This window comes from Heterodontus francisci, unplaced genomic scaffold (assembly GCF_036365525.1).
Source record: "Heterodontus francisci isolate sHetFra1 unplaced genomic scaffold, sHetFra1.hap1 HAP1_SCAFFOLD_736, whole genome shotgun sequence".
NCBI classification, from domain to species: Eukaryota; Metazoa; Chordata; class Chondrichthyes; order Heterodontiformes; family Heterodontidae; genus Heterodontus; species Heterodontus francisci.
This window is the reverse complement of record NW_027142325.1, coordinates 118572-134980: the sequence shown is the minus strand read 5'-3', so window position 1 is coordinate 134980 and position 16409 is coordinate 118572.

Sequence of the window (16409 nt, the reverse complement as noted above, 5' to 3'; positions counted from 1 at the left end):
TCACCGCAGATTTCACAATCTCTCAGTCCTTAGGGAAGGGAGATACGCGGTGAGCTTTCTGCAGGAAACCCACACCGTTCCGGGAGACAAAGCCACCTGGCTCCTGGAGTGGCAGGGTGGGGTCTACATGAGTCACCTCACCCCTATTTCTAGTGGGGTGGCTATCTTGTTGGCCCCGACTTTTCAGCCGGAGATCTTGGGGGTCAAGGAGCTAGTGCCGGGCCACTTGCTCCACCTCGCCGTTCACCTGGGTAGCGTGCCGCTCCACTTTGTGAACGTGTACGCGCCCAGGCCCAGCGCGTTGCAAGCGCGCTTCTTTGAAGAAGTGTCCGCTCTCTTGAGCTCCATCGATAGCGGCGAGTGCATCATCCTCGGGGGGGATTTTAACTGCACCCTCGAGGTGGGGGATCGCTCCGGTCCCCAGCGCGGCCAAGCGTCGGTGGAGAAGTTGAGGGGACTGATCAGCTCCCTTAACTTGGTGGACGTCTGGCGGAATCTCCATCCTGACTCCAGCGCCTTCACGTGGAGGTCTGGAGGAGGGGGGTCGCGAATCGACCACCTCTACATTTCGCAGGCGTACGTCTCCCGCGTTTCGGCGGCCTCCATGCGGCTGGTGCCGTGCTCGGACCACCGCCTGGTGTGGGCGGAGTTCACTCCACTCCACACGCGGGCGGGGTCCGCGTACTGGCACTTTAACAACCGGCTGCTGGAGGACGTGCGATTTCGGGACTCGTTCTGTCGATTCTGGGCCGACTGGAGAAGGAAGCAGGGGGGCTTCCCCTCCTTGAGGCTATGGTGGGATGTGGGCAAGACTCACATCCGCGTCTTCTGTCAGGAGTACGCGAGGGGGTCAACCAAGAGGCGGGAAGCCGAGATCGGGCGCCTTGAGAGGGAGGTGCTCGACTTGGAATCCCGCCTCGGTCATGCCGTCGCGGACCCGGCCCTGTGGCAGGCGTACAAAAAGAAGGGCGCGCTGAGGAACCTGCAGCTCATAGGGTCCCGAGGCGCGTACGTGAGGTCGCGGATCCAGATCCTGGAAGATTTGGACCGCGCCTCACCCTTCTTCTACTCGCTGGAAAAATGGCGGGGGGTCCGTAAGCAGCTCGTCGAGCTGCTGGCCGACGACGGATCCTCCATCACGGATCCGGAGGGAATGGGCCTCCTGGTCCGGACGTATTACAGTGCGTTGTTCTCTCCGGATCCGTCCAGCGAGGATGCGCGCAGAGTTTTGTGGGAGGACCTGCCGCAGGTCAGCCCGGAGCCGCCGAAGGATTGGAGGCTCCGCTCACGTTGGCGGAGCTGACCGGCGCCCTCCACCAGCTCTCGAGGGGCAAATCCCCAGGGCTGGATGGGTTGACCGTGGAGTTCCTCAGGGCGTTCTGGGACGTCCTGGGGGACGATTACGCGCGGGTCCTGGGGGAAAGCCTGGCGACCGGGGAGATGCCCCTCTCGTGGCGCAGGGCGGTCATCGTCCTGCTGCCAAAGAGGGGCGATCTCCGCCTGCTTAAAAACTGGCGTCCGGTCTCCCTCCTCAGCACGGATTATAAGATCTTTGCCCGGGCTATGTCTACCCGCCTGGGCTCCGAGCTGGCCCACATGATCCACCCCGACCAGTCCTACACGGTCCCGGGCCGGTCCATCCAGGACAACATCCACCTGGTCCGGGACCTGATCCATCTTTCCCAGAGGACTGGTCAGTCGGTCGCCTTTCTCTCCCTCGATCAGGAGAAGGCGTTCGACAGGGTGGATCACGATTACCTTTTCGGGACTCTGCGCGCTTTCGGACTCGGGCCGCATTTCGTGGCCCGGGTCCGACTTTTATACGCCGCCGCAGAGTGTCCAGTCAAAGTTAACGGGTCCTTGACGGCGCCCCTTCGATTTGGGAGAGGAGTGCCTCAGGGGTGCCCCATGTCCGGCCAATTGTATACCATCTGCGTGGAGCCCTTCCTGTGCCTGCTTCGCAGGAGGTTGACGGGATTGGCTCTGCGCGAGCCGGCCATGCGGGTCGTCCTCTCGGCTTACGCCGACGACGTGCTCCTCGCAATCACAGATCCCGTTGACTTGCGGAGGATGCGCGACTGCCAGCAGACCTTTTCTGCCGCGTCCTCCGCGAGGATCAATTGGGAGAAATGTTCCGGACTCCTGGTTGGTCAGTGGCGGGTGGACTCCCTGCCGGAGGAGATGACACCTTTTGCGTGGAGCACCACGCACCTCCTCTATCTGGGAGTCCACCTTAGCCCCGCTGAGGAAGCCTGGCCGGCAAACTGGCAGGAGTTGGAGGCGAAAGTCACTGCTCGGCTGGGGCGCTGGACAGGACTGCTCCGAGTGCTTTCCTACAGGGGCCGAGCGTTGGTCATAAACCAACTGATGGCCTCCATGCTGTGGTACCGGTTGGTCACTTTGGCCCCGCCCCCTGTATTTGCCACCAAGATCCAGTAGAAACTCGTCGATTTCTTCTGGGGCAAGAGGAAACACTGGGTCTCTGCCGCGGTCCTGAGTCTCCCGATCGAGGAGGGCGGTCAGTCGCTGGTGTGCGTCCGCACCCAGGCTGCGACTCTCCGCCTTCGGACCCTGCAGAGATACCTGTACGTCGAGCGTCCTCCCAGATGGTGTGCGCTGGCGACGTATTTTTTCCGCCAGTGTCACTGCCTTCAAGACGACACGCAGCTCCCGGTGGAGTCCGTTAGCCGCGCCTCTCTGAGGGAGTTGCCTGTCTTTTACCGGGATCTTTTCCGAGTCTGGAACATGGTCGCCTCCAGTCAGGGCGCTCCCCCGCCGGCGGAGGAGAGCGCCTCGGCTGTCCGGGCGGCCGACTCCGGGGACGGTCCGGCGGGCGGAGGAGTAGCCGAAACCCCCGGGACGCCCCTCACTGCGGATGGCGAGGGGGCTCGGGAGTGCGGAGCGATCCCGGCCGAGCTGACCCCCGCTCGGCCGGAACTGCTCATCGGACCCAGGCCCCGAAACCCTCCTCGGGAGCCGGTCCCGCACAACCCGAGCCGCCTCTAGGAAATGCCCTCCGTGCCATTCCAATCGGCGCGGAGGGGTTTCCTGTACGGGCTGCTCCTGCACACTCTCCACTTCCTCGCCCTCGTCAGCCGGCCGGACACGCCCTGGCGGTCCGCGTTGCCATCTGGCGGCGAGGGGAAACCCCGATGGAGGTCTCTCGACGCGGGAGTCTTCCCCCTTTACATCGGGGACCTGGGGTGGAGGGTGCTGCACAGAGCAGTCCCGTGCAATAGGCTTTTAAGTAGGTTCACGGACTCCCAGGCCAGCTGTACTTTCTGCGGCCTGGACGAGTCCGTGTTCCACATTTATATGGAGTGTGCGAGGTTGCAGCCCCTATTTGAGTATCTGAAGGGGCTGCTCCTCAAATTCTGGCTGCACTTCAGTCCCACGCTCCTGATCTTTGGGCACCCGGTGCGGAGGGGCTTGGGCCGGGAGGAGGATCTCCTCGTCGGTCTGCTCCTGGGCCTGGCCAAGGTGGCAATTCACAGGTCCAGGTTGCGGGCCGTCGGGGGGTCCGTCCTCCCCGTTTGCCTGCCCCTCTTCCACGGTTACGTTCGCGCCTGGGTGTCCCTGGAAAAGGAGCATGCGGTGTCCGCCGGTACGCTTGAGGCCTTCCGCGACCGGTGGGCACCGCAGGGACTGGAGTGCATCGTCGACGCCGAGAATGGCATTTTAATTTGAGTTTTTTGTTTAGTTATCTGGTGTTAATAAAGTTATTTTAAAAATATAAGTATGTATATAAAGGGGGCCTGAGGAATAAAGGCCCCCTCGACATAAAAATATATATAATGGGGGCCTGAGGAATAAAGGCCCCCTCGACATAAAAATATATATAAAAGGGGCCTGGGGTATAAAGGTCACCTAAAAAAAAACAAAAAAAAACAAAAAAAAAACAAAAAAAAAAAACAAAAAAAAAAAAAAACGGGGGTTAGATACAGAGTAAAGCTCCCTGGATTCTCTATCATACAGCCCGGGACAGCACCAGGTCTGCATTTCCCAGACTGAAGCCGCCCCTCAGCCCAGGCTGTGGGTTTTTAAAAATCCAGGCCTCAAACTGCAGCGCCGCCAGTGGCCGTAAGCTGGAACTGCAGCGTGACCTGTTTACATAGGGAATCCGCATGGGAAAAAAATGGGGGGAAAGGAGGGCGGCAGAAAGAGTTGGGGGGCATTAATCCCCTTCCCCCCGCCCCCTGTGACTCCCTACCCCGGATCCCGGGCCGCCCGACCCATCCCGACCCCTCTGGGCAGCGTCTCTCACCCTCCACCTCCTCCAGCGACTCCTCCGTCTTGCAGCTAAAAAAAAAAGAAAAAAAAAAACGGGGTTAGCTGCTAACCAGTTGGAGGTGCTGAGTGCATCAACGAGGTGCAGCTGATAGTGCTGCAGTCAGTTGCTGGAGGTGCTGTTGTAGAGGGAGAGCTGAGGACTGAACTGCAAAATTTTGAACAACTTTTGCTGCAGAGGAGGAAAGACTTTGGCAATAAGGCTGTATTTCGAGGTGGGTGTCGAGCACCAGGCTTTAATTCATTTGGACTGTTGTGGGAGGTGGAAGAGGCCGGAACAACAAGGGGTGGGGGCTGTACAATTCTGCAGGGATCTGTGCCATTGCACTGAATACACAAGGAAGCTCCCTCCCCACCCTAATTGCCCAGCCTGAGTCAGCTGAAGCTGCCTGGCTATAGAGACAGAAGGATCTAACTAGTGCCTGGGCAGCTTTCGGCTGACCCAGGAAAAGACCCCTCCCACAACCAGAAAACCGGAAGACCAGGAGTGTTTACAGTGCTCTGAGTACCACCCTTCAAGGAGAAAAAAAAAGCAAAGTCATCGCTTGCAACCTGTCTTTCCCCTTTCCTGTATTCCCTCAGCCTCTCCCCAAACCTACTAGTTGGTTTCTTTGTTTTTGCTTGTTTGCCTGCAATTTGGGGATGGGTTTGGCTCTTGAACCATGGCAAGCCCATCATCACTGGTGGCGGGGCCTTCTCATACCTATGCGGCTGTAGCCTCTGTGGCCGCCCGTGTGACCCCGTCACCTTTTAAATTCATTACTTCGAGCCATGGGGTAAAGAGCTATCCCCACCCCAATGTCTATAGAGGCCTGCGTAAAGGCAATGGCCGAGGTTGTCGGCCCCTCAGCCATTGTGGCAGCCTCAAAAATGTACGGGCAGGCTGTGTTCTTCCTGAAGACCGAGCGGGCCGTGCCCCTGGCCCTGAATAAAGGGCTCACTGTGGGTTGGACTTTCCTGCCGGTGAACCCTCTAGGGGCCACTGCGCAGCGGATAATGTTATCAAATGTGCCGCCCTTTATTCCCAGTGAGCTCCTCCTTCCCCACCTGCACCATCTGGGGGAGGTGAGGTCGGGGATCACCCCAGTCCGGCTTAGTCTTCGGGAGCACAGCCTCCGACATGTCTACTCCTTCCGCCGCCAGCTATTTATGCAGCTGGCGTGGGAGGAGGTCTTGGAGGACCACTTCAGTGTGGAGTTCCAGGGACGGTCTACCACGTCTTTTGGACCTTAGACGGGGTGTGGTGCCACGTCTGCAAGGGGGTGGGGCATGTTCATAAGAACTGCCCCAACCTCCCGGCCGCCAGTTCCACTTCGGCGGCCCAGGGTGGCGACACTGCACCTCCTCCCACTCACCCCACACATCCAACAGACACCGCTCAGTCGGTTCCGGAGGCTGTGGTTTTCACAGCCTCCGGCGGGGAGGGGAGTGCCCGTCCGAGTGGAAGGAAGACGCGGAGGAAAAGTAAACACTGAGAGGCTCGTTCCCTGGACGCCGTGACACAACCTGAGCCTGGGCTCAGCCCAAGGCCCGCTCCCAGGGAATCCACCTGTCCCAGGGCTGGGCTCAGGCCCAGAGTAACTAAAAAAAAAAGGGTGCGGAGGCCTCTGATGACATGGAGGTCTCTGAGCCTCTGTGCCCCAGCGGGAAAAAGAGGAGAAGGCACCCCTCCACAGAGGTAACACAGGGCCCTGAGGTGCAGGGCCCATCTGTTGGAGGGGAGCTGTCTCCTGTTTCGGGTCCCCAGATTCCCCCTACCACCACCAACATCAAGACTGCAAAGTCTGGGTAGGAGCTCCCTATTCTTCAGGATGGAGGGGAGGGGGAGGCCCCGCTACATGCAGCCCCTCCTGTGGGAGCAATTGAAGCCCTACTTGTGGTGGGGGAGTCTGGGGACGCTTCTGGAGAAGCCTCCCGTTCTGCCACTGGGTCCGGTGGCCTGCGTGGAGGGGAGGGCGAGCCCCCAAAGGGTCGGCCCTCCCAGCCAGAATCCACTGACAACCCGGAGACACCCAACCTGGTTATAACTGAAAATGCTGCCCCATCTGCTGGGCCTGTGGGTGCTGGCGGAGCGGGAGATGGCCTCCTCTCTTCACCTCCGGTCTCAGCACCGGCTGGATTTCCGGAGTCGGGAACTTCCGTCTCCCCTGGACCGCTCATTGGCCTGGGGACAGAGGTGGAGCGGGGTCCTGAACCGCTGGTGCCCACAGGCTCCAGTTCCATCTTAGAACCCAGAGGGGACTCCTCGGCCATCGATCCTGTGGGTGGGATCGTGACGGAGGCGGGACCAGCTGGCGCGGCTGGGACGTCCGCCCACAGTGTGTGGTGGGTGTGTCGACCGCTGGCAGTGACAACCAGGAGGAGGATGGGGACTCGGTGCGGGGCATGGAGGACAACCTTGATTCCATTGCCAGTGAGGTGGTGGAGTCCCTCGTGCCTCCCACCGAGTCTCCTCTCATCCCCACGGCGGAACACTGGGATTTCCTCGCGGCTTGCAGGGGTTGCCGCGATAAAGTTCAGCTGGCCCTCGGCCGTTGGTCGAGTCTGGAGCTGATCATCCAGTCTGTCCATGCCGCCCTCAAGAAAGCGGGCAAGGGTGCGGGCACGAAACTGGTTGAGAGGTGCCGTTTTAATGCGTTCCTCGATGGGTTGCTGGGGGAGTGGAGGGCCAGGTGAACTTCCGTTCCCTCCTCACAGTGAGGTGTTGGTGACGGGTTTTAAGTACCTTTGACATGAAGATAACCATAGCCAGCCTCAACATCAACGGCAGCAGGGGGTCTCACCGCAGATTTCACAATCTCTCAGTCCTCAGGGAAGGGAGATATGCGGTGAATTTTCTGCAGGAAACCCACACGCTTCTTTGAAGAAGTGTCCGCTCTCTTGAGCTCCATCGATAGCGGCAAGTGCATCATCCTTGGGGGGGATTTTAACTGCACCCTCGAGGTGGAGGATCGCTGCGGTCCCCAGCGCGGCGAAGCGTCGGTGGAGAAGTTGAGGGAACTGATCAGCTCCCTTAACTTGGTGGACGTCTGGCGGAATCTCCATCCCAACTCCAGCGCCTTCACCTGGAGGTCTGGAGGAGGAGGGTCCCGAATCGGCTGCCTCTACTTTTTGCAGGCGCTCGTCTCCCGCGTCTCGGCAGCCTCCATGCGGCTGGTGCAGTGCTTGGACCACCACCTGGTGTGGGCAGAGTTCATTCCGCTCCTCACACGGGGTCCGCGTACTGGCACTTTAACAACCGGCTGCTGGAAGATGAGCGATTCCGGGACTCATTCCGTCGATTCTGGGCTGACTGGAGAAGGAAGCAGGGGGGCTTCCCCTCCTTGAGGCTATGGTGGGATGTGGGCAAGACTCACATCCGCGTCTTCAGTCAGGAGTACGCGAAGGGGTCGACCAAGAGGCGGGAAGCCGAGATCAGGCACCTAGAGAGGGAGGTGCTCGACTTGGAGTCCCGCCTCGGTCATGCCGTCGCGGACCTGGCCCTGTGGTAGGCGTACAAAGAGAAGGGCGCGCTGAGGACCTGCAGCACATAGGGTCCCGAGGCGCATACGTGAGGTCGAGGATCCAGATCCTGGAAGATTTGGACAACGCCTCACCCTTCTTCTACTCGCTGGAAAAATGGCGGGATGTCCGTAAGCAGCTCGCTGAGCTGCTGGCTGACAACGGATCCTCCGTCACAGATCCAGAGGGAATGGACCTCCTGGTCCGTACTTATTACAGTGCGTTGTTCTCTCCGGATCCGTCCAGCGAGGACGCGCGCAGAGTTTTGTGGGAGGACCAGCCGCAGGTCAGCCCGGAGGGCGCCAAAGGATTGGAGGCTCCGCTCACGTTGGCGGAGCTGACTGGCGCCCTCCACCAGCTCTCGAGGGGCAAATTCCCAGGGCTGGACGGGCTGACCGTGGAGTTCCTCAGGGCATTCTGGGACATCCTGAGGGATGATTACGCGCAGGTCCTGGGGGAAAGCCTGGCGACCGGGGAGATGCCCGTCTCGTGGCGCAGGGTGGTCATCGTCCTGCTGCCGAAGAGGGGCGATCTCCGCCTGCTTAAAAACTGGCTGTCTGGTGGGCCGGCCCCAGGGATGGACCGACGGCCGAATAAGTAGCTGAAGCCCCCAGGACGCCCCTCACTGCGGGTGACGAGGGGGCTTGGCCGGAACTGCTCATCGGAAATGCCCTCCGGGTCATTCCAATTGGGGGGGAGGGGTTTCCTGTGCGGGCTGCTCCTGCTCACTCTCCACTTCCTCGCCCTCATCAGCTGGTCAGACACGCCCTGGCAGTCCGTGTTGCCATCTGGCAGCAAGGGGAAACCCCGATGGAGGTCTCTCTATGCGGGAATCCTCCTTTACATTGGGGGCCTCGGGTGGAGGGTGTTGCACAGGGCAGTCCCGTGCTATAGACTTTTAAGTAGGTTCACGGACTCCCAGGCCGCCTGTAAATTCTGCGGTCCGGATGAGTCCGTTTTCCACGTGTATATGGAGTGTGCGAGGTTGCAGCCCCTGTTTGAGTATTTGAAGGGGCTACTCCTCAGGTTTTGGTTGCACTTCAGCCCCACGCTCCTGATCTTTGGGCACCCGATGCGGAGGGGCGTGGGCCGGGAGGAGGATCTCCTCATTGGTCTGCTCCTGGGCCTGGCCAAGGTGGCAATTCACATTTCCAGGCTGCGGGTCATCGGGGGGTCCGTCCTCCCTGATTGCCTGCCCCTCTTCCGCAGTTACGTTCGTGCCCAGTTGTCCCCGGAGAAGGAGCATGCGGCGTCCGCCGGTACGCTTGAGGCCTTCCACGACCGGTGAGCACTGTCGGGGCTGGAGTGCATAATTGATGCCGAGAATGGCATTTTAATTTGAGTTTTGTTTTATTTATCTTTTTTTAATAAAGTTATTTTTATAAAATGTATATAAAGGGGGCCAGAAAAATAAAGGCCACCTCGACATAAAATATATAAAAGGGTCCTGGGGCATAAAGGCCATATTATAAAAATAGAGATGAAAAAAACGGGCAAGATACAGAGTAATAAGATCATAAGATCATCAGAACTAGGAGCAGGAGTAGGCCGTCCGGCCACTTAAGCCTGCTCCGCGATTCAATAAGATCATGGCTGATCTTTTCGTGGACTCAGATCCACTTACCCGCGCTCCCACCGTATCCCTTAATTCCTTTATTGTTCAAAAAGATATTTACCTTAGCTTTAAAAACGTTTACTGGAGAAGCGTCAACTACTTCACTGGGCAAGGAATTCCACAGATTAGCAACCCTCTGGGTGAAGAAGTTCCTTCTTAATTCAGTCCTAAATCTGCTCCCTCTAATCTTGAGGCTATGCCCTCTTGTCCTAGCTTCACCTGCCAGTGGAAACATCCTCTCTACTTGTATCTTATCTATTCCCTTCATGATTTTATATGTTTCTGTAAGATCCCCCCTCATTCTTCTGAATTCCAATGAATATAATCCCAATCTACTCAGTCTCTCCTCATAAGCCAACCCCCTCAACTCTGGAATCAACCTAGTGAACCTCCTCTGCACCCTCTCCAGTGCCAGTATATCCTTTCTCAAGTAAGGAGACCAAAACTGCACACAGTACTCCAGGTGCGGCCTCACCAGTACCTTATACAGCTGCAACATAACCTCTCTGCTTTTAAACTCAATCCCTTTAGCAATGAAGGACAAAATTCCATTTGCCTTCCTAATTACTTGCTGTACCTGCAGACCAACCTTCTGCGATTCATGCACAAGGACACCCAGGTCCCTCTGCATAGTAGCATGCTGCAACTTTTTACCATTCAAGTAATAATCGTTTTTACTGTTACTCCTACCGAAATGAATGACTTCACATTTATTAACATTGTATTCCGTCTGCCAGACCTTTGCCCACTCACTCAATGTATCTATGTTCCTCTGCAAAGTTTCACAGTCATCTGCATACTTTGCTCTGCCACTCATCTTAGTGTCATCTGCAAACTTTGACACCCTACACGTGGTCCCCAACTCCAAATCATCTATATAAATTGTAAATAATTGCGGTCCCAACACCGATCCCTGAGGCACACCACTAGTGACTGATTGCCAACCAGAATAGCACTCATTTATCCCCACTCTCTGCTTCCTGTTAGTCAACCAATCCTCTATCCATGCTAATACTTTACCCCTGACGCCATGCATCATTATCTTATGCAGCAGCCTCTTGTGCGGCACCTTGTCTAAGGCCTTTTGGAAATCTAGGTACACCACATCCACTGGGTCCCCATTGTCCACCTTGCTCGTAATGTCATCATAGAATTCCAAAAGATTTGTCAAGCATGACCTGCCCTTCATGAACCCATGCTGCGTCTGCCCAACGGGACAATTTCTATCGAGATGCCCTGCTATTTCTTCCTTGATAATAGACTCAAGCATCTTCCCCACTGCAGAGGTTAAGCTAACCGGTCTATAATTCCCCATCTTTTGTCTACCTCCCTTTTTAAACAGTGGCGTCACATCTGCTGTTTTCCAATCAGCTGGGACATTCCATTAGGGCCAGGAGACTTATCAATCCTTAGCTCCATTAGCTGGCCCAACACTACCTCTTCCGTAATAATGATTGTTTCCAGGTCCTCACCTACGTTCGTCTCTTTGTCAATTACTGGCATGTTATTAATGTCCTCCACTGTGAAGACCGATACAAAATACCTGTTTAATGCCTTGGCCATTTCATCATATCCCATAACTAAATTCCCCTTCTCATCCTCTAAAGGACCAACGTTTACTTTAGCCACTCTTTTTCGTTTTATATATTTATAGAAACTTTTGCTATCTGTCTTTATATTCTGTGCTAGTTTTTTCTCATGTTCTATCTTACTTTTCTTTATAGCTCTTTTTGTGGCTTTCTGTTGACCTTTAAAGTTTTCCCAATCTTCTAGTTTCAAGCTGCTTTTGGCCACTTTGTATGCCTTCTCTTTCAATTTGATAGCCTCCCTTATTTCCTTAGACACCCATGGCATATTACCCCTTTTCTTCCAGTCCTTCCTTTTCACTGGAATATACTTTAGCTGAGCACTTTGAAAAATTGCTTTGAAAGTCCTCCACTGCTCGTCAACTGTCCCACCATAAAATCTTTGTTTCCAGTCTACTTTAGCCAAGTCCTCCCTCATTCTATTGTAGTCCCCCTTGTTCAAGCGCAGGACCCTGGTATTGGATTTTATCTTCACACTCTCCATCTGTATTCTAAATTCAACCATACTGTGATCACTCCTTCCAAGAGGATCCCTAACTATGAGGTCATTAATTATTCCTGTCTCATCACACAGGACTAGATCGAGGATAGCTTGCTCCCTCGTCGGTTCCATTCCATACTGTTCAAGAAAACTATCACGGATACAGTCAATGAACTCCTCCTCAAGGCTACCCTGACTGAGCTGGTTCGACCAATCTACATGTAGATTAAAATCCCCCATGATAATTGCCGTACCATTTTTACAGGCATTAGTTATTTCTTTGTTTATTGCCCGCCCCAATGTGATATTATTTGGTGGCCTATAGACTACGCCTATCAATGACTTTTTCTTCTTAGAGTTTCTAATTTCCACCCAAATTGATTCAACCTCATTCTCCATAGAACCTATATCATCTCTCAGCACTGCCCTGATGTCGTCCTTGAATATCAGAGCTACACCACCTCCCTTACCTTCCTGTCTGTCCTTCCGAATAGTCTGGTACGCCTGGATATTTAACTCCCAGTCGTGACCAACCTGTAACCATGTCTCCGTAATGGCTACCAAATCATATTTATTCGTGATGATTTGTGCCGTTAACTCATCAACCTTGTTACGAATGCTACGAGCATTCAGGTAAAGTGCCTTTATGCTAGCTTTCTTACCCTCATGATTTCCAACATCTCTAATAATAACTCCTGAGTTATCCTTCCTTTCTGCTTCTTTCATAGTCTGCCTTGAACTTAAACCCTCCTGCACACATGTTAACCTGCTGCTTACCTTTTTATTTACCATCATACTCCCTGTCGTTTTCCCTTTCCCTGCCCCCTGAGTCACTAGTTTAAAGTCCTAGAGACCACCCTATTTATCCGTTTCACTAGAACACTGGTTCCAGATCAGTTCAAGTGGAGACCGTCCCATCGGTACAGATCCCCCCGGTTCCAAAACTGATGCCAATGCCCCATGAAATGGAACCCCTCTTTCCCACACCACTCCCTTAGCCACCTGTTTACTTCCCTAGTATTCTTATCCCTAAGCCAATTTGCACGTGGCTCGGGCAGTAATCCGGAAATTATGACCCTCGAGGACCTGTTCCTTAATTTCGCTCCCAGTGCTTTATAATCCCCAAACAGGTCCTCCATCCTAGCCTTGCCTATGTTGTTAGTCCCAATGTGGACCACAACAACTGGATCCTCCCCCTCCCGCTCCAATATCCTTTCAAGCCGGTCAGAGATGTCCTGCACCCTGGCACCGGGCAGGCAACACACCATGCGGGACTCCCGATCCGGCTTGCAAAGGATACTATCTATCCCCCTAATTATAGAATCTCCAAAAACTACCACTTGTCTTTTTGCTCCCCCCTCTTGAATGGCCTTCTGCACCATGGTGCCATGGTCAGTTGGCTCATCCTCCCCGCAGCCCTTTTCCTCATCCAGACAGGGAGCAAGTATCTCGTACCTGTTGGATAAGGTCAAAGGCTGAGGCTCCTCCACTCCTGAACTCAGGATCCCCCTACCTGCCTCACTTGCAATCACACCCTGTTGTCCCTGATCACTAACTGAATTTGAATTACTTAATCTACCAGGTGTGACTGCCTCCTGAAACAAAACGTCCAGGTAACTCTCCCCCTCCCGGATGTGCCGTAGTGTTTGAAGCTCAGATTCCAGATCATCAACTCTGAGCCGGAGTTCTTCCAGCAACCAACACTTGCTGCAGATGTGGTCCCTGCCGTTCACAATGGGGACAGCCAGCTCCCACATCATACAGCTACAGCACATCACCTGCCCAGCCATTTCTACTTAGTTAATTACTTTATTACTTTATATAAATTTATGAGTTAAATACTTTCTGATACTTCTCTGCTATGGTCTTTTTCAAATAACCAATTAATAGATAAATCAAAAAAAGAAAGTAGATTTTTAACCAATCACACAATACAGAAGAAATAAAAAAGCTTACCTTATCAACACACCAGAGTCCTTTTTTTTTGGTTAGAGGAGGAGGGCGGGTGGGAGACACTACATGTGTAGTGTCTCGGGTTCAGCCACTGCCCAAATATATAATGCTCCCACTCTGGGGAGAGTGAGTGTCTGGGAGCGAGTTACAAAAAACCTAAAGCAACATCAGCATAAGAGAATAAGCTGATCAGTGAGTAGCTGGTGACTATTTCTTTTGGTCTTATATTTATTTCTGATAAGTTAGTTAATAGTACAATAAAGAAAGACATGGTAGTGCACCTCAGTCCCATGAAATGCTCATCCTGTTCCATGTGGGAACTGCAGGACTCTTCTCCTGTCCTGGACAATCACATGTGCAGCAAGGGTCATCAGCTGGAGGAGCTCGAGCTCTGAATTTCAGAGCTGGAAAAGCAGCTCCCGTCAGCGTGCTGTTTTGCTAGACTGTGAGTTTTGAGGAAAGCACGTTTCTGGATGCAGTCGCCCCACAGCTTAGGAGAGAGAAGGTAGCAACGATTGGGCAACAGCCAGATGGACAAGGAGGATGCAGCAGGTATTGCACGAATCTGCTGAGAGCATCTTGATCTCCAACCAGTGTCCAGTTCCGAATACTGGTGAGGCCAATGGTCCATCGGGGAAGTACAGCCAGTACCAAGACCATAGCCCAAAGGGTGGCTCATCTGTACAGGGGTGGGGAGGAAGATCAGAAAAGCAATAGCAACTGGGGATTCTATAGTTAGGGGAACAAACAGGCGTTTCTGTAGTCGCAGACGTGATTCCAGGATGGTACGCTGCCCCCTGCACTTGATTCACCAGCAATAGTTTAAAATCAATGTTCATGTGGCAGAATTAATTTTCCTCATTCTTGCAGGTGGGTGGGGAGGATGGGGTGGGGGTGGGGGGGGGGGGGTGGGGGAGGTGGTGGGTGGGCTTGCCTGACACCTCCACATCCAGGGGAATGAAGTGTGATTTGAACAAAAATGGCAGGGTTTGAGAGAAATATAAGATACAGAAAGAAAAACCATGCATTTCTCTCATTCATATCCCTTCTTAAAGCCTATAGTTAATAGGATAGTCAATTAGGATAGTTAATTAGGCTATTAGGATAGCTAATGTTGTGCCTTTATTTAAGAAGGGCAGCAGGGATAAACCAGGGAACTACAGGCCGGTGAGCCTTACATCAGTGGTGGGAAAGTTATTGGAAGGGATTCTGAGAGACAGGATTTATATGCATCTGGAAAGGCATGGTCTGATTAGGGATAGTCAGCATGGCTTTGTGTGTGGGAAATCATGTCTCACGAATTTGATTGAGTTTTTCAAGGAGGTGACCAAGAGGATTGACGAGGGCAGGGCGATGGACGTTATCCACATGGACTTTAGCAAGGCCTTTGACAAGGTCCCGCATGGGATCCAGGGTGAGCTAGCAAATTGGATACAAAATTGGCTTAGTGATAGGAGGCAGAGGGTGGTAGTGGAGGGTTGTTTTTCAGATTGGAGGCCGATGACCAGTGGTGTGCCGCAAGGATCGGTGCGGGGCCCTCTGTTGTTTGTCATATATATTAATGATTTGGATGTGAATGTAGGGGGCATGATTAGTAAGTTTGCAGATGACACCAAAATTGGTGAATAGTGGACAGTGAAGAAGGTTGTCTAAGGTTACAACAGGATATAGACCAACTGGGAAAGAGGGCAAGGGAGTGGCAAATGGAATTTAATGCAGACAAGTGTGAAGTGATGTATTTTGGGAAGTTAAACCAGGGCAGGACATATACAGTGAATGGCAGGGCCCTGAGGAGTGTTGTTGAGCAGAGAGACCTTGGGGTGCAAGTACATAGTTCCCTGAAAGTGGCAACACAGGTAGACAGGGTGGTGAAGAAGGCGTATGGCATGCTTGCCTTCATCGGCCGAGGCATTGAGTACAAGAGTTGGGACGTCATGTTACAGTTGTACATAACGTTGGTTAGGCCGCACTTGGAGTACTGTGTGCAGTTCTGGTCGCCGCACTACAGGAAAGATGTGATTCAGCTAGAGAGGGTGCAGAAAAGATTCACAAAGATGTTGCCAAGTTTGGAGGGCTTGAATTATAAAGAGAGATTGGACAGGCTGTGTCTGTTTTCCCTGGAGCGAAGGAGGCTGAGAGGGAACATGATAGAGGTATATAAAATTATGAGAGGCATAGATAGGGTAGATAGCCAGAGTCTGTTTCCCATGGTAGGGGTGACTGACAACTGGAGGGCATAGATTTAAGGTGAGAGGGAGGAGGTTTAAAGGGGATCAAAGGGGTAAATATTTCACACAAAGAATAGTGGGTATCTGGAATGAGCTGCCTGAGGAGGTGGTGGAGGCAGGAACAGTAGCGACATTTAAGAGGCATCTGGACAGGTACTTGAATGAGCGAGGCATAGAGTGATATGGAATTAATGCAGGCAGGTGGGATTAGTATAGATAGGCATTATGGTCGGCATGGACGCGGTGGGCCTAAGAGCCTGTTTCTATGCTGTAAGACTCTATGACTAATAAAAATGGTCTTTACTGGATGCCAGGGCTGTTTTAATTTCCCCCTTTTTTTCTCAGGAGAGTTAGTTGTGGGCGGGTCAATCCTGAATTATCTGAGTCTTGCAAAGACTTTTGACTTCAGGGGATGGGTGGTTCCCTTTTCCTCTGACTGTGGGGGAGGAGCCTTTGTTACTCTCTCCTTTGTTCTCTGGGGACACTCCTACCTGCAGGTATTTCTGCAGACTTAACTGCACTCGCCTGTGTCACTTCGACGAGATGAGGCATCACCCTCACGGTTTCTGTGCCCCCTAGAGGTCTTTTGGTCTCTACAGGTTCCTGTAAATGCTGTTAGCAGTGCTGGTGGGGTGCTTCTGGAATCTACATTTACATAGGAGGTTGTGGGGTCTAGTCATTCACATTTATCGGGGTTGGTTGACCAGACAGCAGAGGTTTTCATCCAGGATTCTTCCTGGACTTCCTTTAACCTGCCC